Here is a 15,466-nt window from a genome sequence, read left to right as displayed (position 1 = left end):
GAAAGCAAATTCATTAGAAAATGAGATTTCTCAGTAGGAAATATATAAAATGAGAAACTACTGTTAGTCTAGCGCATAAAATCTTGAATTATAGAAACAGAATTTGTTAAACAAAATTACCACCTCAATTCTCCCAAATCCTTTCATACACCAATACCCTTGGAACTATGCTATAAACTATTTTTTAGGGAATCTGGGTGGAATTATATTATATTTCTGTAACTGACCATGTGCCACCATGTACTCTCGTGTGTTGCCTCCAATACTTACTCAGATTCTCTTGACCATAGGGATGTGCATTTGTTTGAAGTGAATGGGTAAAATGCAACAAATGAGACCATTTTTGTTTCGTTTGTAGGACCCCCCTCCCCCCAAAACGAATGAAGGGTGCCCATGAATTTAAACAAAAATTTGTGTTTCATTTGCTTAATGTTTCCCATTCGAGCCTTCAGCACATTGAAAGTGCTGCAGTGAGAAAACAACCTGTGTGAAGTAGCAGCCAGGTCAGAACCAAGGCGGGTGAAGTAGTTAAATAGTCAGGGTGAAGGACCTATCAAGATTAAGCTTTTGTTTTTTGTAACTAGCCTATAGCTGAAATCTGAATCAAGTGACGCAGATGTCCTCCGACTGAAAAGTCTGAACAGGTGCAAAGAAACTTCATTTTCTCTGTTGAATTTCTCATATTTATTTATTTAAAATTTTTATATACCACACTTTCAAACAGGCTTGATCAGGGTGGTTTACAATATCATGTTCACAGTGTTACATACAAGTTAACGTAATACATAAAATTGTCATTAAAATAAAAATTATACATAAACAAACCTATGGAATAACAAAAGAAGCGCCTCAAAATAAGATGATAAAAATTAAGGTATTAACCTGCACTATCAAAGGCTTTTTTAAAGAAATACGTATTTAGATTCTTTTAAAACTCTTTTAATGTCTGGTGTTAGGCAGAGGGAGTCAGGTAAAGCATTCCAAAGAGTCAGTCCAGCAATCGAAAAGGCATGCTTTCTGGTAAGGTCAAGTCTTGCAATTTTCGTGGTAGGAATATCTAGAAGATTTTTATTTGCCGAACGGAGGTGTCTGTTGGGTTTATAAATGCGAAGTATCGAGCATAACCATATAGACATGTGTATCAAGATGAAAAGCATAGTAAGAATTTTATATTGTATATATAAAGAATTAGGTAACCAGTGCAAAGAGTGGAGGATAGGTGTGATGTGTTCACAACGAGTGGAATTCATTAGAATACAGGCAGCTGAGTTCTGGATTAATTAGAGCAGGTGAATTGAATTGGCTGAAAGACCTCTATAAAGAGCATTGAAGTAATCTAAGCCAGTAAGAATCAGAGCTCGTAGGACTGATAGAAAATTGTCTCTGTCAAGGAGTGGTTTTAGCCCTTTCAGAAGGTGAATTTTGAAGAAAGAAGATTTGGCAACAGCAGAAATCTAATGAATCATTGACAATTGTGCATCTAGATTGACACCAAGATATTCAAGCCACGGTCGCACCACGGATCTGCACAAAGGTATTATGAATATGATAGTCAGTTTTGTTCTATTTCCTTTCCAAATAATTCCTTTTTGACTAATTTGAAGGTACTGTCCACAAGGACTTTGAGGTCCTTTTCCTGGATGGTGACTTCTAATATTTAACTGAGCATCAGTACTTGAATTTGGAATTATTTTTCCCTATATACATTACTTTGCACTTGTCCACATTAAATTGCATCTGCCATTTGGATGCTCAGTCTCCTAGCATCACAAAGTCCTTCTGCAGTTCCTCATAATCCATTGCAGTGTGTTTTGTATCATTTGCAAATCTGGTCACCGCGCTCATTGTTCCTTTCTCCAGATCATTTCTAAATATGCTAAAAAGCACAGGTCCCAGTATAGACCCTATGAGGCATTCCAGTAATGACCTTTCTGTGTTTGGAAAACTGACCATTCAGTCCTATATTTCTTGTCTTTTATCCAGTTACCAATTCACAACAGGACACTGCCTCCTATCCCATGACCTCCAAATATCATGAGGAGTCTCTCATGAAGAACTTCATCAAATGCTTCTGAAAAACCAGGTTCACAATATAAACAAGTTTACCTTTTTTCACGTTTATTTACACTCTCAAATAAAATCTAGTAAATTGTTAAGGGCAAGACTTCCCTTTGCAAACACCATTTTGACTCTCCCCTTTTAAACCATGTCTATCTATGTGGTCAGTAATTTTATTTTTAAGAATAACTTGTACCGTTTTGCCCGGCACTAATGTTAGCCTCACTGGTCTATAGTTTCCTGGATTTCCCCTGGTCCCCTTTTTAAAAATTGGCTTCACATTGGCCACTGTCCAGTCTTTAGGTGCTATGACTATTTTAAATTACAGGTTGCACACAACAATATGAACCAATATTATTTTATGCTCAGAACACATGATTTATACCCAACTCATGTTTTCTGCACATAAATGCCATGTACAGGACCCCCAAACCACAAACACCAGGTTCGACACCATATACTAACTCAAACCCCAGAAACTTTATTCCACCTTTGACCAGTAGTTACATTTCCAGTGAAAAGAAAATGAGTTACGCCTATGCACTCTCTGTATTGGGGAGTATTAGCTAATGCCTTGATTAACATGGAATGAAAGAACGCTAATTTGTGAGCACAATTTTACTCATGGCTGTGCAAAAATGTTTTGTGCACTAAACTCCTCGTTGCATCAGGAGTGAAGCTGTAATGCACAAAAATGTGTGCCCATGCACTAACACAGTGATGGCGAACTCCAGTCCTCGAGTGCCACAAGCAGGCCAGGTTTTCAGGATACCTGCAATGAATATGCATGAGAAAGATTTGCATGCACTGCCTCCATTGTATGTAAATCTATCTCATGCATGTTCATTGTGGATATCCTGCAAACCTGGCCTGTTTGTGGCACTCGAGGACTGGAGTTCGACATCCCTACACTAACACGTGCGCACAGCCCAGCGCGCCTCATTATACTGGGGCCTCTGACTTCTTCCCTCATTCTTACTTTCCTTCTCCTTCCACTTGGATTGCTAAAAAGCTTCATATGATAAGAAACAGGCTGAGCCACTCTTAACCCTGCCACGACTGCCTCTGTTGATCTATAATCCTACCTGCCTTAGGGAGATTGGAACTAACAAATCCATAGATGGAATAGGGTAACCAGGACTGGCTCAGCTTTCCTCTTACGACATGGGAGTTTACTGGCAGCATAACCTCCTCTTCCCATACTCCCGTACAGTGGCTTCTGTCTCCGTTTTCTGCAGTGATATATTTTTTATGGGGATAAGATCTTGCTCGTCCTTTCACCATTCATCAGATACCAGCTCATACTTCCCATTTGAAAGCTGGATAGTCGACATTGCCAAGCTGAACAAACAGAGACAGTTACTTTCAAACTGGTGCGTGGGTGCACTTTGGCGCATGAGTGTCGGTGCCCGCCCAGATATGTGACCATTTTATAACTTGCACATGTACATGGCGTGCATGTTATAAAATAGCCTGACCTGGTGCACATATGCGCGTAAATCCTGCTTCTACCGCATAAGTTGAGGAAACTTAAAAGGGGGCACGCATCCAGGCCATTGCCAGTTTCACCAATTCATCCACCAGTTCACCCAGTTAATAGCTAGGTCCTCCAGATCCCCCCCGCCCCCAGTTTCATAGTCTCCATGTCCCCCAGATACCTCAGACCCTTTAAACCCCTGAGAAATGGCGCTTTCTGTTTATTTTTAAACTTATATCTCCTCCATTGCAGAAGAACGCCTACGTGGCAGGGGATCCCAGGCGCATAAGTATATACCCGCACATCTCTTGGCCACACCCCGAAATGCTCATGTCTGGCCCAGACCACGCCCACGCCCCACCCCTTTTGCAAAATGTCTGAGATGTGCGAGCAGCAGGAGCTATGCACGCATCTAGGTGGCTTTTAGAATTCAGTGGACACGTGTGAGCCTGACTTGTGCGCCGATCCCACAATTTTGGTGCACGCTGGGCTTGTAAAATAGTTTGCAACCACCAATCCTCTAGTTTTCCAGCTGTGGCATGACTGAGATGAAAAGCTCAGGTTCTGGTGATTGCTGCTTAAAATAATCATATCCAATTTCATATCTGAATTCTTGAGAAGGAATCTTGCAGTGCGCTATAATTAGATCATCAGGGAAAGAAGCAGTCTTCTTTTATCACAGAGAGTGGTTCTCTTAGAGGTAGATTTTAAAAGCATTGCTTGTGTAAAAACAGCCACATGCACAGGAAGGCAGGGAGAGAGAGAGAGAGAGAGTGAGAATGAAACTCTGTAAAGAGTCAGTCTGACACTCTCTATATATGTTCCACTCTAGAGGGGCATTTTGAATTGGGGTGGGTTTTTGGGAGGTGGGCTGGGGTTACAGACATATTCCGAGGTATTCATAGTAAAATCGACATCAGTAAAAAATTATAATGCTTATAAGTTATAAAAAGTCTAACAAGAGGAATTGATTTGTGCTCTGCAGTGCTAGCTGCATTGTACAAATCTACTTTTCATCACTTATAAGGGCTACAATTCTTTACTGATGTCAATTTTACAATGACTACCTCTGAATGGGTCTGTAACACCCCCTAACCCCAATCCACCTCTCAAAAACTCACCCCAATTCAAAGTGCCCCTCTAGAGTGGTACATATATATAGAGAGGTAGATTTTAAAAGAAGCGCGCACGCACATATACGTCCAATTTTATAACATGCCCGTGCAGGCGTGCACATGTTATAAAATCCGGGGGCGGCGCGCACAAGGGGGTGCACAGTTGTGCACCTTGTGCGCACCGAGCCATGCTGCCTTCCTCCGTTCCCTCCCTGGTCGCTCCAAAACCCCCCCTGACTCGTCTTACCTTTGCGCCTCTGGGCAGGTGCAAGTTGCGCCTGCCGGCACACGATCCTCCAACAAAGCATCAATGGCCGCTCTGTCGGAGGCCTCTGGCCCTGCCCCAGCCCCCCTTTTGTAAAGCCCCGGGACTTACACGCATCCCGGGGCTATAGGCCTGGCACGCTTAACCTTTTGAAAATCCAGCCCAGAGTGTCAGACTAACTCTATATAGAGGGTCTGCGTGTTTCTCTCTCTCTCTAAAATGAGGCCTGTGTTTGTTTCATGTATATATCCAAAATACAGAAGCAATGGATGCATTCTTATTATTTTTGACTCATGAAACAGAGGCATCAGGATAGCAGGGTTTCTGTCTGGTGCATGTTCTTCCTTTCCACCTCCCTCAGTGGTCCAGGGGACCCTTTCACTGAGGAATGACTTCCATGCTTTACTCCAAAGCCTTGGAAATAGAAGTTGGCTTCCAGAAATGAACCAAGAAAGAGGTAAACAGTGATGCTGCTGGGCCACTCCTTACTAGGGAAATGTAGCCAGAATTGTTTTGTTTGTTTATAGGGTCGTTTTGGGGTTTTCCCATTCCTTTTGTTGGGCTTTTTTTGTTGTCATCTAATTTTTGTTTCTATTGAAAGTGCACTAATGTTTGTAGTAAGCACTAAAAAAAAAATTAGTGTGCATTAAAAAATGAAAATGAAGAAAACAAATGTACATCCCTACCCCTACCAAGACTAATACTGCAGAATGACAACTGCTGAAACTTTTTGATTAACTTGTCTGACAGTATAATGCAAAATAGCAGAGTCTGAAATATGAATCCACACAGTATGCAATTCAAAGTTCAAGCATTCATAAAGAAATTAATATTACTTATAAGGAGACATCAAAGAGAAATGTTATAGACCATCATACTACCCGTGTGTGTGAAGCTAGATTTCTGCTTTCACATATATAGAACAAGTCATATATAGTCATAGATCCCTGATTGTTTTTTTGAGTATTTTTAAATTTCTTATGCACATAAAAAGGAACACAATTACTTTCCTTAAATTGCCTTTGCATTCAATGCAAATCTAGCAATAGATCTTGAATCATGGGAAACTCCAGGAGAAAAACTCAACAATATGCTGTTTTGAGAGAGCGCTGCGTCAGAGGTATACACTGCTGTAGATGTCACTTTTCGGCTTATTTAAATGGCATCAGAGCTTTCATTAAAGAGTGCTATGGAAAAGGTCTCTTTAAACCATAGCGCCCACATGCCTTATATCTCTTGCAGCCAAGTCAGTTTAGTGCCACTTCACACTGCACTCGCAGCTGGTATATCTGCTATATGTAGGTGGGGTTTTCTGTGGTCTTCTGACATCTGCTTCTCGTTAATATTAATCAGCAAGGCAGCAGAGACAGCCCTCCCAAGTGGTGGAGTTATGGAAGGACACCGTTACAGCTTGCCATCAAGTGACCCATCCCTCTAACCTTGTCATTACATACTGTATAATTTATTCATAAGACACCTGCTATACTTGTATAAACTTTAATCAGAGCTTGGCAACTATACAGCTTTTTAGGCTGAATGAAAAATTCCATCCTCACCCCCTTCCAGAAACTCTTGATGTGCATCATAATATATAGTGCTGCCATTTAGAACATTACTGGCTGTCTAATAGAGATTTATCTTGCTTAAAAGAGCAAGTTACCCAAGCTTTGCTTCCAGAGCTGAATGAGTCTGAAAATTTTAGAGCCGAACCAAAGGAGCATGGATTGACTTTGAGACTCGATCCTTAGTGGAGCTGAATTAGCAAAGAAGCTCCTTTCTACCCACCCACCCACCTCCCAAACACATACCATAGTGCACAGCTCTAACCACAATTAAAATAAAACCGTTCTTCCAACCTTTGTTGGCCTGATTTTATCCTTTTTAGTATTCTCTTTCTCAGTGCTGTCTCCTCATTCCTTCTCTTTCCAAGCTCTTTTTATTGTGTGGTCTTCCTCTCCCTTCCTCTCCATTCAAAGCAAAATCCATCTGCCTTGCTTTGGAATAATATATTTACAGCAGAAGGAATGAGGCTGCTTGAGCTGTGTCACTACATTTTTTTGATATAGGACCAGTGGATTCTCTAAAGCAGAGCTGCTCATCAACCTTTTTTTATATCAGGGCATACTTTCAAGTTTGGTTGATCCTCAGGCTGCACTGAACCACATTTTACCATATCATATATTCATGGTCACTGGTCATGTGACTGTGAAATGCCAGTAAATGTACTTTTAACTAAATCGAACAGTCTAAAACGTTTAAGAGGTAATTTGACAAGTTTATAAATTTAAAGGTGAATTTTAAAAGCCCGATGCATAGCAAAATTAGGGGATGCACAAATACGTTGTGCCGGAGCACACTGAGCGGTTTTTTTTTAAAGCTGCCCGGATACGTGTGTACTTGCCGCTGCACGCACAAATGAAAAGTTCAAAAAAGGGGCGAGGCATGGGCTGGGCTTTCCTGGATTTAAACTTGAAATTAGCGTGCAAATATATACGCGCACTGGCTCGCGCCAGGGTCCCCAGCCGCGTAACTTGACTTCTGCTATGGATGACGTGTAAGTTATAAAACAAAAAATTCCAGGCAGCTCAGCAGGGCTTTAAAAGTTGGGGCTAACAGAGGAGACTGGCGGCTGTTAAATAAGGGAGGCTTAGAAGTCCTATCCCTTAAGTGGGTAAACTGGGAATGAATTGAGAAAACTGGCAATGGTGTTGGCACATGTGGCTTTCAAAATCCCTCCACTTAGTGGCATTTCTCTTGCTCTCTGCTACCAGCCTCTTCCCCCCTCTTTTCCGAGGACCTTTCCCTTTCTTCAAGGCAGGGCATCCTCTCATCTTCCTGCACTCCCCTCCCCACCCGCTCAACTGCTCCCCCTCCCAGTCCCGTCGCTGCATCCTTGGGCAAAGCATGACATAGAGCAAGCGAAACCGGAGAGGGTACAGCGAACACCCCTAGACTCCGAACCCACCCATCGAAAAGTGATTCCAGGTCCCCGCCGGTGACTTATGGGGAACTAAAGCAAAGCAGAGGAGACGGCCCCGGAGGTTCTGCCCCAAGATCCAGTGACAGCACAGCAGCGCTGGAAACCTGCCTCCCTCTCTGATCCAGAGTTAAGTTTCCAGCTCTAAGAAAGATTTTTCTAGGCCGACATTCGTTGGGAACATCACATCAGTTTACAAAGAACTGGAAATACAGAGAAAAAGCTTTACAAGGAACTGCTTCTGTTACAGATGGGGAGATGCTGCCAGGCCTAACAGGGGATGTCACCTGGTCCATGAAGGAGGAAAAACTGGAAGGAGGGAAGAAAGGAAAAGAGGCAGCACAACTATAGCAAAATAAGTAAAAAAAAAAAAAAAAGTTATAAGAAGGAAAAATGTCCTTAACATATATATATAATCAAGAAAGTATAAAAGCAACAAACTACAATCAACAAAAGATATTGGGTCCTATAATGTCCTCAAAACATAAGGAATCTGTTACAAATATTAATATTAAATTAATAAAAATCACAAATAGAGCACACGGCTCAAATTTATTGAAAAATCAGCTTTCATATAGTGTCTTACTACTGACATCTCTTCCCCTGCTTCCCCCAAACTAACTCATATTGGAGACACAGATTCAGGATTCATGGGGGATTGGAGAGTATGTTTCCCGCCTGGCAATGCCCTTCAGAAAAACACTCTGGGGTAGATTTTATAATTTAGCGCGAACGCGTACTTTTGTTCGCGCACCAGGCGCAAACAAGAGTACGCGGGATTTCAATAGATACGTGCGTAGCCACGCGTATCCATTAAAATCCGGGATCGGCACGCACAAGGCTGCCAATTTTGGGCAGCCTGCGCACGCCGAGCCATGCAGCCTGCCTCCGTTCCCTCCGAGGCCGGCCTCGGAGGGAACTTTCTTTTGCCCTCCCCTCACCTTCCCCTCCCTTCTCCTACCTAACCCACCCCCCCTGGCCCTATCTAACCCCCCCCCTTACCTTTATCGCCGGATTTACGCCTGCCGGAGGCAAGACATAAATCTGCGCGCGCCAGCGGGCTGCTGGCGCACCATCATCCGACCCGGGGGCTGTTCCGGAGAGCGCGGCCACGCCCCCAGAACGCCCCCAGGCCAAAACCACACCCACGGTGCTGCCCCCGAAATGTCGCGTCACCAGCGCCATGCCCCTGAAAGGCTGCATCACGACCGCCACGCCCCCGCCACGCCCCTGCCACGCCCCCGCCACGCCTCTCCATGCAAGCCCCAGGACTTAAGCACATCCCGGGGCTTGCGCGCGCCGCCGAGCCTATGCAAAATAGGCTCGGCGCACGCAGGGGGGCTTTGGGGTAGGTTTTCGGGGGGGTCGCGCGTATCCTACGCGCATACCCCTTTGAAAATCTACCCCTCTGCTTTGGATCAAAACCACCTTCCCCATCTTGCAAACAATGTTCTGCTAATACTTGATCACACGAAGGGGAATTCAAAATGAAATTCAACACAAAAAAAAATACTGCCAAATATTGTTTTCTTTTAGTTTTAGTCACCATGCTCACATCAGGGAAAAAGAAAAATTAATAAACTTTTGGTAGTATGATTTCAGCTGTCATTTCAAAACCCCTGAGATTGCCTAAATGTATCTGGTGGCGAGCATCTAGATATCTTAGGAAAACTAAAAAACTGCAGATTAGACCTTTTGACAGAATTCTCTAAAACTTCAAATTTGTTTTATAGAACTAGATAACTCAGGGAGGTTAGACCTGCTCTCAGATCGCTCCTTCTATCCCCCAAATAAAACTCGTCCCACTTTTGGCATTTGAACATAGGCCACAGTTTATTTACAAACCCTTATATCACTACACTGGCTCCCAATAAAATTCAGGATTGAACACAAAATACTATCCATATTACACAAAATAATATACAAAAAACAAACAAACTGGCTAAGTACATCTATAAAACTACACTTTCCAAACAGAAACCTCCGCTCAGCTAACAAAGGTCTATTAAAGATTCCACCTGCTCGTTCCAAACAACTTACCTCAACTTGGAAGAGAGCCATATCCCTAGGAAGTCCCAAACTCTGGAACATCCTCCCAACCGAACTTAGAATACAGCAAAATTTAAAAACCTTCAAAAAAGAAGTAAAAACCTGGATGTTTACCAAAGCCTACCTAAACACCCAATGACTCTCAGATATTACTTCCCTCCTACTGGCCCTATGCAAACATGTGGAACCAATGCAAGCATGTAATAGAACACATAACTGAACCTGTATAGTTTGACACCCGAACTACATTTATAAAGACTACAGTATCTATGTTAACAATTGCATGAATCTTTTGGACACTGTTAAACATCGAAACTTTGTAAACCGTTGCAATGGCGAAACTGAACGACGGTATATATAACTCGATAAATAAAATACATAAAATAAATTTGTGCACACAGGGGCATGTGTCCACTTAAAATTCTGCGCACATGTGAATGCGGTCAGCCTATTTTATAACATGTGCATATGCGCATGTATGTTATAAAATGGCCACGTTTCTGGGCGCGGGCTACAATGAACGTGCGCACATGTGTGCCTGCGCACTGTTATGAAAGTTACCATCATAGGATGGGAATCACGGCAGAATCAATGGCAACATATGGCACTTACAATATTTTTGTGATTTTTAGCTTCCTTCCCAACCCAGCTTTTCATTTTTAAAAGTGTTTAAAATGTGCTTCCACATTCCCATTGATATTTAAATTTACTAACAGCGGACTTTAGAAATTCCAAGACAATCCTCCCCCACCTTTCTCCCCTCACCCTTCAGGATAGACCCCAGCATTCTCCCCTCACTCCATTCAACCCCAGTACGCTCATCTCCCCCAGGCTAGAGCAGTCAGTATTTTCCTCCTCCCCGCCCCATGCTGGACCCCAGCAATAAAATCAAAAGGTAAAAAACATTTATAATATTAAAATGATACTAATAAAAAGAATAAACATGTCAAAACAGCTGATGAACATCCAATAATTTAAAAAAACAACTCGCATAAATGTGTTCTATTTCCCAAACACCCAACACAATATTACAGGAAACTAGAAAGTGAGCTTTATCCATTGTGGTAATAACATTATGGAATGATTTACCTATAGAGTTAAGGCAGGATATAAAATCGTTTAAGAAAATGCTTAAGGCAAGCCTTTTTAGGGAAGCTTTTGGATAGGTGCAATATAAACATAGCAGCTTTCTCTATGTATGTGGATTCTATGTGGGGAAGTGTTGTTTTTGTTATGTATATATTAAGTTATGTCAGATGTGTGATATGATTTTAATGTTTATTCTGTGATCCGCTTAGCAAGCAAGCAAGCAAGCAGGACTAAGAGCAGAAAGTGCAGCATAGAGGCAGCAGCCCAAGGAGATGAGGCAGCGGCAGGATGAGGCAGGATAAGATGAAAAACTAGTAGCATGAGAAGAGGCACCAGCATCACAATGAAACGAGACATGTTGAAATTAAACACCAGCATGATGAGATGAGACACCAGCAGCATGAGAAGATACACCATCAGCAGGATGAGAAGATATGATGGGATGAGACACTAGCAGGACCGTGACTGGGGACCACAGCAAGGAGGCAGGACTATGGGCAGAGCATAGAGGAGGGTATGAGAAGAAAGCAGCAGGACAACACTGGTAGACAGTACACCATCCACATCAGCAATCTGGCACAGGAACACCATAGACCGGTTGGGCCCAGCAGTCTTCTTCCATCTAGCCAGTACAGGAACTCTGTACATAGGACATGCCTGGCATGGTTGGAACTGTCATCTTTGAGAGCAATTGTTAAGGGTTGGCGCCAGTGTGCTTCATGGCCCTTTTTCTCCCCAGGGCTTTTTGCTGGATGGGGGTGGCATTTCTTTTAGAGGCCTACCCCTGGCCCTTCCTGATAGCCAGGGACTACTCATCGGACTCCTATGAGGATTGGTATGGCACAGGTGCAAGCTATGGCAAATGCTGAATTAGCTGCAGTACCATTGTGGTCAAATTATTTATGGAAGTATACACAGTGGTAAAGCCCTGTGTAAGGGATGCTGTTTGCTGCTGCATGGCATGGGTATGGTTGAGCTGAGCCTTTCCTTACTTGGACCAGCTCTGCCTATATATAGTGTAACTTCAGCCCATGCCTCCTCTCGATGTGGTCATGTATGGCCTGCACAGTTAGATTCACTATTGATGCTGCTGGTTGTGGGGTTGTGGGTTGCAGAGGTAGTGTCTGCAGCTGCAGTGCTGGCATTACTGGGTTCATGGGCTGAGCTGGCTTGGTGTCTTATAAATCCTGCAGGACATGTGGCGTGCTGAAAGCAGCTAGGGACTGTGCATCTTCTTCCAATGGCACGGCAGTGCCCTTCAGTAAGCTTGACATGTTAAGACTGGCATCAAGGGGTATGGGCAACCCAAGGTGTTAAAGTAGCTGCTGCAGCTTCTTTGTTCATTGTGTCTCACCATCCATCAGAAAGGGGCCACTAAAATCTGGGGCTGCACTGCTGGTACTCGGAGCTCCATATTTGGGACTGGGGCTTCCTGGGTGAGCATCCTATGCAAAAACATGTGGACATCTGTAGCAGACTTCACATTTACAGGTGATGTAACTTACTGACTTCCTGCTCATGTCATGTTCAGGGCCTCATCCATGCCCTCAAAGATGCCCGGTCCTAGTTGTTGAATGAGCCGCTATTCCATCGGTGTCAGGATTATTAAGCAAGGGGCTAGGGGTGTGCATTCATTCCCTACGAATTGGTAATGTGTCCTTTTCGTAAGAAATAGTATTTTGTTCTAAGGTTATATTGTTATGTTTTTGTTACTTTATTTTATTCTTTGTACATTGTTTTATTGTTTTATTGTATCGCCCACCTGAGTTCTTTGTAAACCGGCATGATGTGCTGCACGAATGTCGGTAAATAAAAGTTAATAAATAAATAAATAAATAAATAATCTGCAACATATAGGGTCATAGTCGTTGTATTTGTGGGGAAGCAAAACGTATCGCGATTCCCCACAAATACAACGAATCTTCGCTGAATTATTCGGCCGTCTAAAGGAGCCAATTTAAACAAACCCCCCACCCTCCTGACCCCCCCCCCCAAGACTTACCAAAAATCCCTGGTGGTCCAGCGGGAGGTCCGGGAGCCATCTCCTGCACTCACACCCTCGGCTGCCGGCATTCAAAATGGTGCCGATAGCCTTTGACCTACTATGTCACAGGGGCTACCGGTGCCATTGGTCAGCCCCTGTCACATGGTAGGAGCAATAGATGGCTGGCGCCATCTTGTGCTCCTACCATGCTGAACTTGTAGGCACGAGGACACAGATGAGCTGCTGCCTGGCTGCTGGCAGATTGGATTGCTGGCGGATTGGATTGCCACATCTACTTCTGGAGAGGTATTGTCACTCTCCTGAATCTTGCTCCCACTCCCCGCTCCACTCCCTTCCTCTTCCCTGACAACTCCCTCAACCTCTGTCTAGGCCTACCTTGCCATCCTTCTCCCTCCATATACATCTGTCTAGAACCCTCCTCCTTTTGACACCTCATATCCCTTCCCTCCTCCCTATCCCTACTCCTCCTCCTACCACTCAGTCCCCAACCCTCTTGCCTTCCTCTTCCCTCTTATCCTCGCTCCTCTTCCACCTCCCTATGCCTCATTCTCTCCATCACCACTCCTCCACACGAAGGGACAGACAGACAGACAGACACACAAAAACTAACATTTCTTTCTCACTCAGAAAAACACAATAGACACACGTAAAGGTAAACAGATGAAACACAAGAAACAAAATAACTCAATTAGGCCATCAAATAAAGAGCTTCACTATCAATGCCTCCAACTACTCACCAAACTCTTCTCCTCCTCTAACTCCTGATATACCCTCAAAGAGGCAGCTGCAGGAAGCAGATATACATAAACTAAGAAAATAATGTGTTATACGTAAAATGATGTGTGACGCTTAACATTATGCAAGACACATAACATGACGTGATGTGGTAATTCGTTAATTTCCCTAACCACACCTAGCTTTTTCTCGTGGGATGCTAACATGCCATATTTCTGCTATTTTTACCACGGGTTGATGAAACTAGGGGTAAGAGTGGGAAATATATTAAAAACTATGCAGGAGCAAAGGACTGAAGAAAAGGATTTAACAGAAGACAAAAACTTCTAAAGTGCACACTAAGATATTGAAACAAATCTTTTATGATTGCAGTGCTGTATGCTTTTGAGACAGGTTGAACCCTGAAAGTGTGCCTCGATTTGGTTAGGACCGTTTTACTTTATTTGATGAAAATTCATTCAAAAGCATGGGTCCTAGACTGGAGGAAAACTAACTTTGTTAAAATGGGGGAAATACCTGGAGGAGGTACTTTTGCCAAGCCATCCATCTAGGGTGTGGTTGCATCTGTACCCAAAGTATTACACAGTAAAGTATGCAGAGCACATGTTCATAGAACAGGATTCTATTAATATATATCAGCACCTGCATTGATTGTGTGACATGCAGCATAGTAGTTATGGACCTCTTGGCCCACCTAGTATATGTCCACTGGCTCTTGTTATGGCAAACTGTACTCAGTTTGGGTCATCTCTGTTACTTGCCTTTACCTCCTGCCTTCTGCACCTGTCTTGCTACTATTGTGGTTGCTGCTGCTGCTGCCGCCGCCACTGCTGGTAGGCTGTTCCAAGCATCCATTATCCTCAGCAGGGATATATTTGCTCACATTTCCAACGAGTCTTCCCCCCTTCCAACTTTGTATCATAATGCCTTGTTCTTGAGCTTATATTTCTATGTTGTACTTTGCCAAGAGTACTTATACATTAGTGCGAAATAAGCTGGAATAAACTTGAAACTTCTATTGAAAAAAAATCTGCTTCCTGTACTTTATGGAAGTCTGCTCAATCACTGAATACTTCTATCATATCTCTGTTTCCTTCTTTTCTCTAGTGAGCACATTTTGATTTTCCTAAACCTTTCTTTGTAGCGCTTATGTTGCAGGTCCTGTATCATTTTAGTAGCTCTTCTTTGAACTGCCTTCATCCTTTCAATATCCTCACAAAGATACAACAAATATTAAAACGTACCTGGCATCTGTATAAAGGAAACAGACAAATTATAGACTGTTGCAATGTATATTAATCTGATTTAACAATGTTATAATTTGGAATAGCAGAAGTGAGCCCAGCTTTGAACATGATGAGTTGATACCAGGGCAGCTGTGTAGAGAGTACAGACTGTGAGAGCTGCTGTGCAGAATCCATTGTCAGGCTTTCCTCTATTGTTATTTCATAGTTACTAATTGAGTGACTTTTCTTCTGCAAAGATATCGTTTCTAGCCAAGAGCTTTCTTTTTAATGCCAAGATCCTGCATGGCAACTCCTACAGCAGACACATGGCATATGACGAAGAGTATGTACATAATGGGATGTTCCATTATTCAATCCCTTTCTGTGGTGTCTTTTTTTGTGTGTGTGTGTGTGTGTTCAGCAGCTCTCTCTAGCTCCTTTGAATTTCCACCTCAATTAGAACCATCTTC

The 15,466-nt window shown here is 43.0% G+C and overlaps 1 protein-coding gene across 5 annotated transcripts in view; it reads right to left on the bottom strand.

Annotated features, from left to right (window-relative positions):
- KIRREL3 (kirre like nephrin family adhesion molecule 3) overlaps positions 1 to 15,466 on the bottom strand; it is a 1,312,393-nt gene that overhangs the window by 219,741 nt on the left and 1,077,186 nt on the right. The window lies entirely within an intron of this gene.

The sequence above is a fragment of the Rhinatrema bivittatum genome, chromosome 12 (genome assembly GCF_901001135.1).
Source record: "Rhinatrema bivittatum chromosome 12, aRhiBiv1.1, whole genome shotgun sequence".
NCBI lineage: Eukaryota > Metazoa > Chordata > Amphibia > Gymnophiona > Rhinatrematidae > Rhinatrema > Rhinatrema bivittatum.
The sequence above is the reverse complement of the archived record's forward strand: the minus strand, read 5'-3'. Positions and strand labels throughout refer to the sequence as shown.